Source organism: Canis aureus, chromosome 37 (assembly GCF_053574225.1).
Source record: "Canis aureus isolate CA01 chromosome 37, VMU_Caureus_v.1.0, whole genome shotgun sequence".
In the NCBI taxonomy this organism is placed as follows: Eukaryota; Metazoa; Chordata; class Mammalia; order Carnivora; family Canidae; genus Canis; species Canis aureus.
Genome location: NC_135647.1, coordinates 26,075,722 through 26,091,862, shown reverse-complemented (window position 1 = coordinate 26,091,862; position 16,141 = coordinate 26,075,722). Strand labels below are relative to the sequence as shown.

Sequence of the window (16,141 nt, the reverse complement as noted above, 5' to 3'; positions counted from 1 at the left end):
TCAAATCACCCACATGGCTTCTGCTACCTTCTCATGAACACAAGCTTCTTCTAGTATCTTTTCTAAGGCTGGTCTTCCTGGAGTGATCCTAGCTACATTTAAATCATGCTATTATTATTCCTATTTACAGATGAGAAATATTTCCATGCTCACATCATGACCAAGCTAGGAATTTAGAATATGGTGTGCACCCTTTGAGAAATATACCTCTCAAGAATTTTGTGCCAGATTTCTTCCCTTTGCCCCTCCAGGACTACTCTCCATCTTTCCTGGTGCCATGGGTAACTGACCAGAATGACCACACAATGGCCCCTTGCCTTCCAGCTTCTAGTTGGTGTTGGCCAGTGGAGATCCTGGAGGATATGAGATCAAGGAGGAGAGCAGCTTTCCTTCATACCCAACTGTATTGGCATTAGCTGAGTTCATCATTATTCCTCTTTAGATGGCCCTTTCTACTCAACTCTCCTTCTGGGTTCTGGGCTTTCAGTACACTTAGGAGTGGTAAGAGCTTCCTTGTTACAAGGGCAGGAATAAGCTTCACTTTCCTTTGTGGTTTCTTGTCCACTTTTATAAGCAGGCCCTTTGTTAAACCCTGCTCAAATGTCCTAATTTCAAAATACTCTAATCACGTTTTCTGTTGGAACCTTGAAACAAATATCGATCTTACATTAAAAAAGAACCACAACTATTGAAGAGAAAAGATTTTATTAATGCGTTGGTGAGAACTATATATTTCAAAGATGCAGAAATTGATGAAGTGGAAGGGGAGGTGGGTGGGGGTGGGGGTGACTAGGTGGCGGGCACTGACGGGGGCACTTGACGGGATGAGCACTGGGTGTTACTCTGTATGTTGACAAATTGAACACCAATAAAAAATAAATTTATTAAAAAATGAAAAAATGTCTGAGAGAAAACATAAAAAATGTCTGAGAGAAAACATAAAAAAAAAAAGAAATTGATGAAGAATCTTATTTCAAGGTCTCAACCAAACCCAAGGGCCACCATGGCATGGAAATATTATTTGCAGTACAGGGGGCAGCTCTGTATCCTAACTAGGACTCTAAGCACAATATTAAAGAGCCTTTCCTTTGGTTTTGTTATTGCTTGACCTTGACATTTTCTTTTGGAATGAAAGATGTAGGATAGCATTCAAAGTTACTGCTGCAGTGGGATGCAGTTAACCAGGTATTTTCTTCTCTGAGCAGAAAGTATCTGAAACCTCTAGGAGTTCTTCTCTACTTGGGATGAATATCCCAAACATGGTGGCAGCATGGGGGCACAGGAAGGCCAACTACACCCCTGAGAAGCAAACACGGCGTATGGAATCTTCTCCTCCCACTCCCACTTGTTCTCCTTACTGTGTTTAGGGCTTGCTCTAAAAAACAAGCTTAAAAAACCCTGAAAGTCTAATCATTATGGTCCAGCAACACAGTGAAGCAGGCAGATGTACTCACTGAAGTATAATTGTGAGCGCTGTGTTGAGTTTATGTTTGTGACGCAAAGTTAAATGAATAAAGCAGAACATTAGGTAGTGTATGAAGCATGGTTGTAACTCTAATACACGTATATAGGAAACACGTGTTTATATAAACACACATGTACATAGGAAAATTCTTGGGGGGATGCAAGAAAACAGTGATAAGTAACAGTGTAAGTAATAGGGTTATGGGTATTATTATTATTATTATTTTTCTCTACCAGATGTTTGTTAGAAGAAATGACTCTCTTGGGCCTTTTGATCTGTTACACGTCTTGTTGGGAATGCTGAGCTGCAAGGCCATTTAGGTGGGCCACTCCTCAGGGTTGTGTGGGTAGTTAGTGACCTTGAGAGATAAGGTAACATTTTTCTCCAAAGAGTAGGCTTGTTTGCTGCCTGCTGTAGAAGCAGGAGATTGTCTAAGTTCTGGGTTCCTTAGTCGCGACGCAAAGGCTCTGTGCGCAGAGCATTCATCTGAGCCCATGACATCACCTGGGTGACGATTTAGCAGAGGGAACCGACACAAGCAGGCTGATGAGTGAGCTTCTTGTTGCGCTGCAAGTGATCAAGTTCTTGGTCTCTGACCCAGAAGTCTGGTATCGTCTGTCCGCATCCGTGGAACTGTAACAGGCAGATTTACTAGCTCGTATGGAGGGTAAGAGAAATCCTACACCAATAGTCTTTAACATTATTGCAAAACCAATTTGTAATGATTTGTTTACTATTTATTTTTCCCACAGGACTGCAAATTTTATTATTTTTTTATTTTTATTTTTATTTTTTTTAAATTTTTATTTATGATAGTCACACAGAGAGAGAGAGAGAGAGGCAGAGACATAGGCAGAGGGAGAAGCAGGCTCCATGCACCGGGAGCCCGACGTGGGATTCGATCCCGGGTCTCCAGGGTCACGCCCTGGGCCAAAGGCAGGCGCTAAACCACTGCGCCACCCAGGTTTCCCAGGACTGCAAATTTTAAAGGATAAGAAATATTTCTCTTTCTCATCCCTGTTTAACCAAAGCTGACGGGAGACCCTGGCACAGGGTAAGTTTCAACAAACAATTGTTGATTGATGGATAAGGAGCAAGTGCACATAAAAAACAAGTTATGAGAATGATTCCAAACCCAAACATGAAAGTTTGAAGGCAAGACCTGATAGTTTGCAATCATATCTCCCTATTGTTCAATAACCATTAAAAATACACTGTTTATCAAGTACCTACAAGCCAAGCCCACTTGTAGATTACTTTTCAAAATTATCACATTCACAATCTCTTTTCTCAGGTTGAAGGCACTTTCACACACACTAGATCCTAGGCACAAGTCTGTGTGTTGGCAACCCCAAAGTGAAGCCAGCAATAATAGTAGGCAGTTTACTGAGGAGTTACTATGTTCCACACACGGTCCTACACTCTTTGGTGCATTAGTTTGCTTAACCATCACACCGACCCCGTGAGCACATGACTTTACTTTCCTTATTTTACATTTGAGAAAATTGAAGAACAAGGAGGTAACTGACTTTTCCAGTCAACCTGCTTCTGAGCAGCAGCAGCAGCAGAACAAGTAGTCACGCTGATACCAGACCAAGTCACTGAAGCTGTAAAGTGCAGAGAATACGAGTAAGTCCCCTGTTGAGGTCAGCTAGCTGCTAAGGGCCAGAGCTGAGACACATACTCTGCTCACTTATGAGTAATGCTTGCACCCAAATCCCAGATCTGATAGTCATAACCAATCCAAAAATAACTTTCCTGCCCTGCTTCTGTGGTTAGAGGCACCTCACAGGGCGGCCACCCTGGGTTTCTGACAACTTTTGTCCATTCTGCTTGCCTGGTGCCCGCTCGTCCAGCTGCCTCCCTCCGGCCCGTGGCCTCGAGCACACTTTATTTATTTTTTTTATATAAATTTATTTTTTATTGGTGTTCAATTTGCCAACATACAGAATAACACCCAGTGCTCATCCCATGAAGTGCCCCCCTAAGTGCTCGTCACCCCCACCCCCCGCCCACCTCCCCTTCCACCCCCCGCCCCAGTTCCTTTCCCAGAGTTAGGAGTCTTCATGTTCCATTTCTCTTTCTGATATTTCCCACTCATTTTCTCTCCTTTCCCCTTTTTTCCCTTTCACTATTTTTTATATTCTCCAAATGAATGAGATCATATAATGTTTGTCCTTCTCCGATTGACTTACTTCACTCAGCATAATCCCCTCCAGTTCCATCCACGTGGAAGCACATGGTGGGTATTTGTTGTTTCTAAGGCTGAGGAATATTCCATTGTGTACATAGACCACAGCTTCACACTTTAAAGAAGGGTTGGTCATGGCAGCAGGAAAGAGGTCAGAGTTCTCACTTTCATGCTCCTGAATCTGAAGGCGTAATTCTGACCCGAGGGCTCTGAGTCCTGTAGCTGTGGGGTCCTGAATCATTAGTGACAGGACTGGGCCAGATCGTCTCTAAAATCTCTCATTCTCTGTATGTCATGTACAACGTGTCGCGCCATTTGTGACTCCTTTGGAGGACCTGAGGTCTTCCACTTCGGATCAGAACCACTAAATGAGCGCTACCCTGCCCCTAAATTCTTCCCATTGCCGTTGGCAGCCTAGGGCTCTCCTGGGCTTTATCAATAAATCACACATCACATCAAAACTTTACTACCCTATGTTTCTTCCCACTGGGTCCTGTGCTTATCTGTGACAAAAGATGCTGAATTTTTAGCATATAAATTAGGATTTTAGATTTCCTGTTAATACTTTATTTCTTCCAAAAAAAAAAAACCCATAATACGTTAACTCTTTTAAACTATATTGCAAAAGATTAATATCCTCCAATATTTTGATTCTTACAGATCAGAAACAAGTCCACTGACCTACAGCATATTAATCCTGAAGGTGCCAAAATTTTATTTGTATGTGATAGGAAGGAGACTGAATGAATTAGCAAGCATGTCATTGATTTATTAAGTCAACAGATATATATTTACTGAACACTTACTACGTGCTAGGCACTGTGGCTAGGTGCAAGATAGAAATGAGTAAGAAAATAAATATATACTCAAGGGTTCATGGTTTAAGGGAAAGACAGACACGCATAAATTATATCTTGTTCCATAATGTATCAACACACGTGAGCGAGTGACAAACCACTTGGGGAGATCCAGAAAGGCTTTACAAAGGAAGGGGCATTTTAACTGGAAGCTTCATCTGAATTTCACCCCACAAACCATATTCAGTGACTCTTTGCCCCACAGTTATGGGCAGCAGTTGACAGGAAGATAGATTAATGTGGGCGAAACCGTAAAATTTCCCCCTCACTTTTGAGTGGCAAAGGGATCCTCTAGAGGGAGCCATATGATTGTGGGAGAGGAGCAAGGCACCCTTTGTGGTGTGTTTGGTTAACTCCTCACTCATGAAACATTTTTGTTTTAATGACAGTTGTTCCCAAACCCCAAATCATTATGAATATATATATATATATATATATATAGTGATCCTATAAACCCGACTCTTATTTCCAAGTAACTTATTCATTTCCTTACTTGGTGGAAATGAAACCTGAGTTGGCTAATAGTATCTAATGTAGGTAACAAATCCAGATCTTTCCATGAAATTTAACAGAAGGGCCCTTGTGGGTAGGGTTCCTTCCTCTTTGAATGTGGACTCTCATACAGGCTTGGCCATGTCTCTGCAGGAGTTTTCTGAAAGATAAAACAAGCCTCTGGTGCCTGTCTATGAATTAATGTTATTTCAGAACACAGTTCTTTCTTTTCTGTTTTGAAAAGCAAAAGCAAAAATGTATAGTTTTGCAGCTTTGGAGACCAGCAGTCTGACATAAAGGTGGTGGCAGGTGGTTCCATCTGAGGGTCCCTTGTAGTTTGCTGTCAACCTTTGGTGTATCCAACCCTTGCCTTCGTCTTCACATGACTTCTCCCTGTGTGTGTGTCTGTCTTTAAATCTCCCTTTTGTAGGATGACAGCAGCCACATTGGTTTAGAGCCCACCCTAATAACCGTATTTTAACCCGATAACTTCTGTAAAGACCCTGTCTCCAGATAAGGTCAAATCCTGAGATATTGGACACCGAGGCATATAAATTTGAGAGGAATAAAGTTCAACCCGTAACAATGCCCAAGCTAGAAACTTCACTCTTCGCTGTAAATGTTCCCTCTCCCTCCCCAGTCATTAGCTGTGCTTCATTTCTTCTCTCCATGTCCACCCCCTTAGTCTGCCCTTTCCTCTCCAGGTGACTTCCGCCTCCTGACTCACTTCCTCCCGCCAGTCCTCCCTACAAACAGCTGTCGTCCTAAAACCATACAGGACTAGATTTGTTACTTCGTCACGGTTGCTCAAGGACACAGAGCGACTCTCTGATACTTCCAAAACCAACCTAGAAAGTCTCGGCCTTGTTCCAAAGCTCTCCATTTCTCCTCGGTAGGTTAGCCCACTCTGGGGAGGCGAGCCAGCTCCTGCGGACCACACACATCAGGTGTATTCCTGCCAAACCCTCTTGCTGTTTCGCTGCCTAGAATGCCCTCTTCTATCTACTCAAAACCTGTACGTACCGTCAGAGCCAGTCTAAATCGCACTTCTTCAGTGACACCTTCCCTGATGGTTCCCATCTTAGAATTTTTTTTCCCAAAGAAACAAGAGCTTTATTTTTTTTATAAATTTATTTTATTTTGGTGTTCAATTTGTCAAATATAGCATAACACCCAGTGCTCATCCTGTTAAGTGCCCCCCTCAGTGCCCGTCACCCAGTCACCCCCACCCCCCACCTCCCCTTCCACCACCCCTAGTTTGTTTCCCAGAGTTAGGAGCCCATCTTAGAATTTTACCAGGATTTTCTACAACCAGTACCTTACAGTTCTGATTTTTGTTTTTAACTATTTCTTGTAAGTGGAGGCCCTTCAAGCAAGCTGTGAGCTGCCTGAGGGCAGGACCATGACTGTAATTTCTCTTATGTCCTTCTCTCTGCCCAACACAGTGTCTGAGACATATAAGATATCAGTAAATGTTGGTTGAATGAAGCAATACATGAGCCAATGATCTAGTGAATGAAAGAGACTGATTTAATGATTTCATGAATGAATGATGATGCTAAGAGTAGGGTTCTGAAACATTTGTAGTGATGATGGCTGCCTCAACTTGATGGAGGCTTCCTTCCTAAGAGGCATGCTGTGCCTGACTTTGTCCTTACTTGGAGGGCTGAAGTGACCACAGAAATGTGCTCTAGCTCATCAAGAAATGAAGAGACACCTGGAGCACCCATCTCCGTCTCTCACTTTACAGCCTGTAGCTCAAGGTTCTTTTCAAAGAAGTATTGTATTTTAGACCTTCACAGACACAGGAAGAGTGACTTAGGTCTTCAGGAGGAGATCTGTGTACAGTCTTTAGGAGATCAGGGTAGGTTTGTCCACTTGTGCCGCTGACAACCATGACCCATAATGAGGCATCCTGAGGCTTCTCAATGTGTTGACCAAAGGGCAAGGATGTAGCCGTAGCTATTATTCAGTACTGTAAAAACATGGCTCAAGAACACCTTAACCAATGGACTTCTTCTTCTTCTCATTCTTTCTTCTTTCTTCTTCTTCTTCTTCTTCTTTTTTTTTTTTTTTACCAATGGACTTCTTGATTACCTTTAGCGACAGAGAAGTAATAAAGACCATCGACCAAAGGGTAACCCTCAAGGTGAGAGGTCATTGTTTATTCATATACTCTCTATAGCAGCCATCACAAGGCTAGAAACAGATGCTACCTCACAATGAAAATGCAAGTAACATACACAAACATTTAAAAGTCCCCAGAACAGGGGTGCCTGGTTGGCTTACTTGGTTAAGTGTCTGACTTAGTTTCAGCTCAGGTCATGGTCTCAGGATCATGAGGTTGAGCCCCGCATCAGGCTCTGGGCTCAGTGCAGAGTCGGCTTGGGATTCTCTGTCTCTCCCTCTGCCCCTCCTCCCACTCATGCTCACTCTCTCTCTCTTTCTCTATTTTAGATTTTATTTTATTATTAAATAAATATTAAATAAAATAAAATCTTTTAAATAAATAAATAGTCCCCAGAAGAAAGAAGGGCCACTCTCCACTCATGATGGGAGCCCTGGGTTCTGTGATAAGTGGAGAAGCCCTTGGGAGCCAACTGCTATCAGGGTCTGGGCAGAAGACAGAGGGAAAAAAAACAAACAAACAACTATCTTTCTGATGGTCCTACTTTGGTTTGTGTAAGGACTGGAGTTGGAGACAGTTGTGGCATTTAACCATCAGAATAGGCCAGCGAAGAGCCAGCATGGAAGGAGAATTAGCCATTTCTACTCTAAATACAGGCCCAGCCAGGGCGAGTTACATAATTTGTAGGTACAAATTATTGTAGTGCAAAATGAAAATGAGGAATTCCTTGTACAAAAATGTCAAAGAATATTTTTTAAAAAATCTCAAGATGGTGACAGCAAAGGACCAAGTACGGGGTTCTTTTGAGCACAAGATCTTGTGTGATTGCCCAGGATGTATGCTTGGGAAGCCAACCCTAGATCCAGTCCCTGGAGGAGAACAGTGTTCAGTCTGAACCCATGAGAGCCCGCTTACACTCAAGCTCTCCTGTGTCAGAGCCGTTGTACCTGCAGTTGTTTCCACCTGGAACACCTTGAACATCTTTCATCCCTGCAGTGTACAGTTTTCTTCTTGGGTGGTGGCTAGGATGTTTGCTAATAATAATTTATTCAGGGCACATTTTATGTGTTTCTATATATGTGTTATATCTAAACAAAAAATATTCTTTAAGAAAAACAACTTTAATTTGCCATCTTGACTCTTGTTTGACAAAGTAAATTTCAGAGAAGCTCAGTAAGAAACGAGCACTCCTAGTACCAGGATAGGGAGTGAGAAGTTGGTGTCACCTGGGTATCCACCTGGGTGTGCAGCAGGGCCGGGAGGAAAGCAGAACTTAGAGAAGATGGGGAAAGACTTCTGGGAAGAGGGAAAGAGGGACCCTGAGAACTCAAGATGAAAATGAATCTGTTTGTGTTAGGGCTGGCATAACATGGTGGTGGCTACCTAGAATGGGAAGTGACTGAGGAACCAGCGGAGACAGTGCTGATTGGTCAAATTAATGTCAATTTTACTTGTATAACCCAAAGTTGCTGTCATGTGTGATGTATGTATTTGTATAGAATCCAATCATTTTATAATGGATAATGCCTGAAAACGAGTGAGAGAGTGGTGATATTAGATTACAGTTGTGTACTCTGATTTTAGAGACTTAATTTCAAATTTTAACACTGCCAATTTCTAACTAGGTGACCCTGGCAAGATTCTGGGCCTCAGTTTCTTCATCTATAAAGTAAGAATAATAATAGTATCCACATTTTAGGGTGGTTTGTACGAGGATTAAATGAATCAATACGTGTACTGTGTTTAGGTTACCAAGACATGGTTAATACTCCACAAATGTCACCATTTATTATTGGGGTTAAATCATAATCACAGCAGGACATGATTCCTAAGTCAAATTATTGTCTGAGATGGCTCTAGGGGTGTGAGAACTACAAATTTTGTCTGTACTTTTTATCTTATGAATTTTTAACAAGTGGAGCACCTTGGGGCATTCCCACTGACGAATGACTCCTACACACAGGCAGAGCGCAATTTCCCTAGAACGTTGTGACTAGTCTTCCACGTCGGGTGCCACTCAGAGGAACACCTTGCACGTTTCAAAAAAGTAACTTCCTTAATGCACATCTGCTTGGTTTTCCTTCCTCTCTCTCCTCTTTGTTTCCTTTTTCTAATCTTACTTTAAATCTCTTGAGCATACTAACAAGATTGAGAAAATTCCCCCAGTCGAATTTTTAACTGCATCATGATTCAGCATACTTCTGATCATTCTTTTATTCTGGATACATAGATTTTTTTCTTTGCCTTTTTAGGGACCTAATTCTATGTACTTTTCCTACGTGACTTACTGTGACACCAGAAATATACTATGATGCTTATATTGTTGCCTTTTTTCTCCCAAAGCCACACACCAAGGGCATTTGTCATACACTTCGTATCTTCAGGATAACTTTTTGTGGTTTACTAATCTCAAGCTAGGACTCAGAGGAAGCCCAATTCTCATAAGAAGATTAGTTAGATGCTGTGAGAATTGTTCAAAACCACAAAGCAATTGAGAGATAAAATTAGGATTTGTTTTCTAAAATTTCAATCCATTGAATTTCACACAAGAACAAAATACCAGCAAATAGAAGATAGCCCAGTTGTTTTGTTATGGTGCAATTAAAAGTCATAGATTATCAGAAATTTCATTCTCCTTCTGCACTCTCTGGGGTAGATGCTTAGCTGAGGTTTTCTGTAATGAAGTACTATGAGGTAAGAAGTAATAAGAGATGTGATGGGTAAAGGCAGGTGACTTTGTTTTGTTGTATTTTCTTCTAGAAAGATGATGGTGATCTTAATGGGAGAGAGAAATAAGTAATTTATTTTAATTTTTTATTTGGGTATAGTTGACACATGTTACATTAGTTTCGGGTGTAGGACATAATGATTCAACTCTATATGTTGTGTTATGTTCACCACAAGTGTAACTATCACCTGTCACCATACAATGCTATAAAACATCATCGACTGTATACCATATGCTGTGTCTTTTATTCCCATGACTTATTCATTCCATAACCAGAAGGCTGTATCTCCCACACCCCCTCACCCATTTTGCTCTTCACTCTTCCCTCCTCCTCTCTGGTAACCATCAGGTTATTCTCAGTATTTATAGGTCTGATTCTGCTTTTTGTTTGTTTAATCATTGTTTTGTTTTTTAGATTTCACACGAGTGAAATCATGTGATATTTGTCTTTCTCAGTTTGACTTATTTCACTTAGCATGATGTCATCTAGGTCCATTCAAATCATCACAAATGGCAAAAATCGCATCCTTTTTTATAGCTGTGTAATATTCTGTGTGTGTGTGTGTGTGTGTGTACATCACACTTCCTTGTCCATTTGTTTATCAATGGAAACTTATGTTGCTTCCACATTTTTGCTATTATAAATAATGCTTCAATAAACAAAGAGGTTCATATATCTTTTTGAATTAACGTTTACTTTGGGTAAATATCTAGTAGTGGAAATATTGGATCATATGGTATTTCTTTCTTTTTTAAGATTTTATTTATTTATTTGAGAAACAGTGAGAGAGAACAGCAGAAGAGGAAGAGGAAGAAGCAGACTTGCCACTGAGCAGGGAGCCCAACACAGGGCCCAATCCTAGGACCCTGGGATCATGACCTAAGCTAAAGGCAGATGCTCAACTGACTGAGATGCCTAGGTACCCGTCATATGGTATTTCTATTTTTAATTTTCTGAGGAACCTACAATGCATCTATATCAAAATACTAACAGTATTTTTATTTAAATTCAATTTAAATTTAAATTTAATAGCACATCATAGTTTCAGATGTGGAGTTCAGTAATCCCTCAGTTGCTTATAACACCTGATCCTCTTCATCAACAGCATTTTTTAACAGAACTAGAATATATAATACTAAAATTTGTATGGAACCACAAAAGATGCCAAGTAGCCAAAGCAATCTTGAGAAAGAAGAACAAAGCTGGAGGTATCAGAACTCCAGATTTCAAGGTATGTAACAGAGCTGTAGTAATCAAAACAATGTGGTACTGGCACAAAAATAAACACACGAATCAATGGAACAGAAGATGAAAGCTCAGAAATAAAGTCCATGTACATAAGGTCAAGCTATGACAAAAAGGGGCAAGAATATGCATATTTAAAAGATTTTATTTATTCATGACAGACAGAGAGAGAGAGAGAGAGAGAGAGGCAGAGACACAGGCAGAGAAAGAAGCAGGCTCCATGCCTGCTGGAAAACAGTTTGAACATTCCTCAAAAAATTAAAAATAGGAATGATGTGTTAAAAAATAATTGTTTCTAGAAATATAAAAAGGTACCAAGAATTAGAAGACAATATAGAATTAATATTAATGTTAGGATTATGATGGCTTGTGATGTCATTCTGTAATGAAATACAAAGGGAGAAATGTCATAAAGCCTTAAATACCAAATGTCTGAAATCTTTTAGCAAAACTAAAATAAGGAGATGGGAAGAATAAAGATGGAGGGCTCATACTACTTGACTTCAAGAATTTCTATATAGCTACACTAATTAAAACTGTGTGATATTGACCTGAAGATAGACAAAAAGATTGATGAATTAGAGTAGACAGTCACAATTATGGTCAATTAACTATTGACAAAAGTCCATAAACAGTGTGAGAAAGGAGAGTCTTTTCAACAAACAAAAGAGTGTTGGGCTAACAGTATCTCTGTATGTCAGAAGATTAGCTTCAACCCACGCCTCATACCTGATACCAAAGATAACTCAAAATGGATTGTAGATTTATAGGTAAAACATAAACTATAAAACTTAAAGAGGGTACAGATCATGAGAGACTCCTAACTCTAGGAAACGAACTAGGGATGGAGGAAGGGGAAGAGGGCGGGGGATGGGGGTGACTGGGTGACGGGCACTGAGGGGGGCACTTGACGGGATGAGCACTGGGTGTTACGCTATATGTTGGCAAATTGAACACCAATAAAAAACTTAAAGAAGAAAATATAATAACTGTTAAGATTTTGGTAGATGTTTTTGTAGTAGCCCATTTATATACAATTGTATCAGTATATCCTGTGTTTGTAGCCAGCTTTTGATCACTAAACATTGAATAATTAACATTTTTCCATTTCACTAAAAGTCTCCTCTTGCCTCTTCACTGAAGGTCATCATCTGAGTCTAGGAGCAGAGATATAAGGGGATTCATCATGAACTTGGGCACCTTGAATGGGAATCTGGAAACATATTTGGTGCCCAGCCCATCTGCTCTATAGTGGTGGCCTTGGAATGAGAAATGCTGATCTTTCCGCGGGGACAAACCTCAGAACTGTTCTGGAAAGTTATGCACCTCAAAAATATCCTGAAATGAAAATACCTAAAAAGAGAGCTGCACTTCATGACTCACCTGCTACAGCTGTGGAGGCTGGAATCTCTCTAACATTGAGAGCATTAGCCTCACTGCTTGTGTTTTCCAGAACCATATTATACTCCTCAATGTCTCTGTTTGTGTCTATCAATATCTTATTGAAGGAAACCAAAACCATATGAATTATAATAAAGATATTTCGAACTCCACCTTTTAGGTTTATTACCATATATAAGACTCAAGTGCTGGGTATAGGTTGGTTGACACTGGTGAATTCATTATAGGAAATGGTCATATGACTTCTTTCTGAAGGAGGCCTGTGGGGAAGGGTGTGCTTTGACCCAGGTACAGGGGACTCTGAGAAATATTCAGCATCTCATAACCATGAGCTGTTGGCTTTGGGTCATACCAGTTCTACTCCTCTGTGAGGTCCTCAGGCATCACTTGATATATTGAGTAGATTTTATTATGTCCCAGTTTTTCCACTTGAATGTGAGATAGACGCCATGAAAACAGTGAGTGGATCACATTTATTTTCCTTTGTATTTCAAGAATCTAGCAGAGTTCCTGGCATCTGATAGGTATGAAAAAAAAAAGCTGTGTCAGTTGGATGGATGGATGGATGGATGGATGATGGATGATGAATAGGATGAGGTGAGATGAGATAGCACTGATTTGTTGGTATGTAGTTCAGTATGGGTGCTTTATTGAAGTGCTGAACCCAGATTTCACTCACACACTCCAAATCAAGCTTCTGTTTAGACAGGGTTAGAAAGTTGCTTAAAGAGAATTTGCAATTTTTTTTGAAGAGAAAATATGCTGTGATCAGAGAAGAACACAAGACAAATATACTTAGAAGCTGACCTCCAAGCGCTCATAGTTTAAGGGAGAAGGGGGGTCTTTCTGCCTTCATATAGAGAGTTATCCAGCAACTCCTAAAGTCGATCTCTGTGTAAGAGGGAAAGTCTTAAAAAAATGTAAAATGTAATAATGTCACACAGAAAATCATGACAAGAATGTGTTGAAAATTGTTAATAAAATGAATTGAAACTACTTACCAAACAAAAAACAAAACAAAACAAAAAAACAACAACAACACAAAAACAAACCCAAAACAAAAAAATCTTCAGCGATTTAGGTTCTAGTTTCAACTATCTGAAACCCAGTAGCAAATTTAGGAGTAAAGAACAAAAGATATAGATGCAACCAAGTTTGTGTATCATATATAAGTGAGCTTCACCTTTATTCAAATCTATTTACTCTTTATGCCCAATTCTAACAAATGTGACAGTCTGGCTTACTAGCTAAACCTAGTTAACAAAAGGTATTTAAAACAGAGAGAAGCACTTGACAGGATGAGCACTGCGTGTTATTCTATATGTTGGCAAATTGAACACCAATAAAAAACAAATTTATAAAAAAAAAAAACCAAAATAGAAAAAAACAAAAACAAAACCAAAATAAATAAATAAATAAATAAATAAAACAGAGAGAATGCTGCCAGAAATGGAAACTCTGAATTTAGGGCAGTGGGAGGAGACTGCAAAACTATACAAGATTGTCTTAAAATATTAGGCTCAGGAACTCAGAAGGCAGAGTATGTCCCAGACAATTTACTATTCAAGCAACCAACCTCACATGTTCATGGCTCCTCAAAGTGCAGGACACTTCAAACACCACTCAGTTTTCTAATATGTTATGATATATGTAGCAATAAGCTAGTTGTTTGGAATCCTGAATAGCTTCTCTCAGATACAGTGGTATAGTTAATGGCTCTCTTTTCGGGTCAGCCTCTAAGAGTCAGTGGCCTCGTAATACAACTGCAAAATTTATAAATCGCAGTAAATATAACAGAAAACAATCCTGCAGCCACACTTTTCTTTCAACATATGGAGGCCATATGGCAATTACTAATAAAGTTGATCCACAGCTTGCAACACTCCCCAAACTGCGGATCTGGTCCAGCCCCCCGCCTATGGGGTGGGGAGTAAATCTCCCTCAGCGCCAGTGTCTTTGCCTGATTTTCCACACAGACCACTGGATTCCAAAATAGAGAGAAACGTGGAATGGACATATTTTGTGTAAAAAGGGTGGTGGGAGAGCTAACACTAGCCTCAGCGAGGCCGGAAAAGATCTGATTTGCCACCAGGACAGGGTTAAAGGTGTTCTCATTAATTTGCCACATCCAGTTACAGGGCATGTACTCCTTTAAAAAAAAGACTTTATTTATCTAGAAAGAGGGAGCTCAAGAGTGAGCAGAGGGAGCGAGGGCCTCAAGCAGACTCCCCACTGAGCACGGAGCCCAGTGTGGGGCTTGATCCCAGGACCTGAGCCAAAATCAGGAGTCTGACCCTTAGCTGAATGAGCCACCCAGGAGCCCCTAGGGCATCTGCTCTTCACCTACTGACTGGGCACGGCAGGCAATAGATGTATTTTGAGCCAACAAAATAATGAATGCAGAATGATATCCTTTCCTAAAGAAGGGCAGCCACTGATCGGGATGGAACCCTAACTTGTAGGTGGGGCCCTAGTTCCTTACCACATACTCCTGGCATGTCCCAGTTGTGGGGCTGGAGGCCAGAGCTTCAGGCACAAAGGAGCAGTTGTGAGCCCCTGGGAAGCTCAGCACTCACGGGGCAACAATGTCCGGGGGAGCAACGACTGATAAGGACGGGAGACAAGGAGAGAGAGAAAAGGAAACTCATTCCCACGATGAGAAGTGTCTGGGATGCTCGGTGTCAACAAGCGGTGGCAGGGGAGAGAAACTAACTGGCAACTAGAGGTGAATCATTTAGATAAAGGATCTGTTAAAATCAATATTCCTACTAGGAAATCTCTCAAGCCATAGAAAAATGATTAAACGATGTTTAGTTTCCTCTGAGACACAAAAATGTATTCAATGCACTTCAGAAACCACCAAAATGAATTAAAATGTTATTTATATAATTTTTTCATATTATTGAGTTAATATTTTAAAAGAATACATAATGACATTAAACATGTTAGGTATATGGGATATTATTCTTTCTTCCAGGTTAAAGATTATTTTAATGGCTGATTAGAGTGGAAAAAAAAAAAAAAAAGACACTCAGCAATAGGCTGTCTTCCAGCCTAGACTCTAATACTAAACTATGTATGTGTAGGGTTTTTTAATTTTCAGGTTTATTAACAATGAAAACTGTCTCCAGCTATGCCCGCCACAGGAAAATCAGCTGCAATAACCAGAAGCAAAGGACCCTTTAATGCATAGAATCCAAACTTGGGGCGTCTGGATGGTTCAGGCGGTTAAGTGTCCGCCTTCGGCTCAGGTCATGATCCGGGGGTCCTGGGATGGAGCCCACATCACGCTCCCTGCTCAACGTGGAGTCGGCTTCCCCCTCTCCCTCTGCCTGCCACTCCCCCTCCTTGAATTCTCTCTGTCAAATAAATAAACACATAGAATCTTTAAAAAAATATAGAACCAAAACTAATCAGCTGAGAGTAGGTTGTGCTTTTTAAATTTATTTCATTGCTAAATAGCTCATTAGAGACGGAGGAGAAAGTAGATTAATCATTAGCAAGGGAGGATGAAGCGGTACGTTTTAAAATAGTCCATATAAGTTATCTAGATAGACCATTCTATTGCCAGTGGTTTTTGGACTCCCCTCTGAGGATCTAGTTTTGGTCGGTGTGAGCCACCCTGATTATTCC

General features: G+C 40.5%; 1 long non-coding RNA gene across 2 annotated transcripts; it reads left to right on the top strand.

The window, feature by feature from the left end:
* Positions 1-347: 347 nt before the first annotated feature.
* On the top strand, positions 348-12,660 carry LOC144306587 (uncharacterized). Of its 2 annotated transcripts, XR_013373664.1 has the most exons (7): positions 348-501; positions 2,439-2,519; positions 5,902-6,020; positions 7,109-7,154; positions 8,759-10,781; positions 10,968-11,093; positions 12,251-12,660. It is a non-coding gene; the product is annotated as an uncharacterized LOC144306587 (long non-coding RNA). The 2 variants fall into 2 exon arrangements; XR_013373665.1 differs by lacking the exons at positions 348-501; positions 2,439-2,519 and adding an exon at positions 4,238-4,359.
* Positions 12,661-16,141: the final 3,481 nt, after the last annotated feature.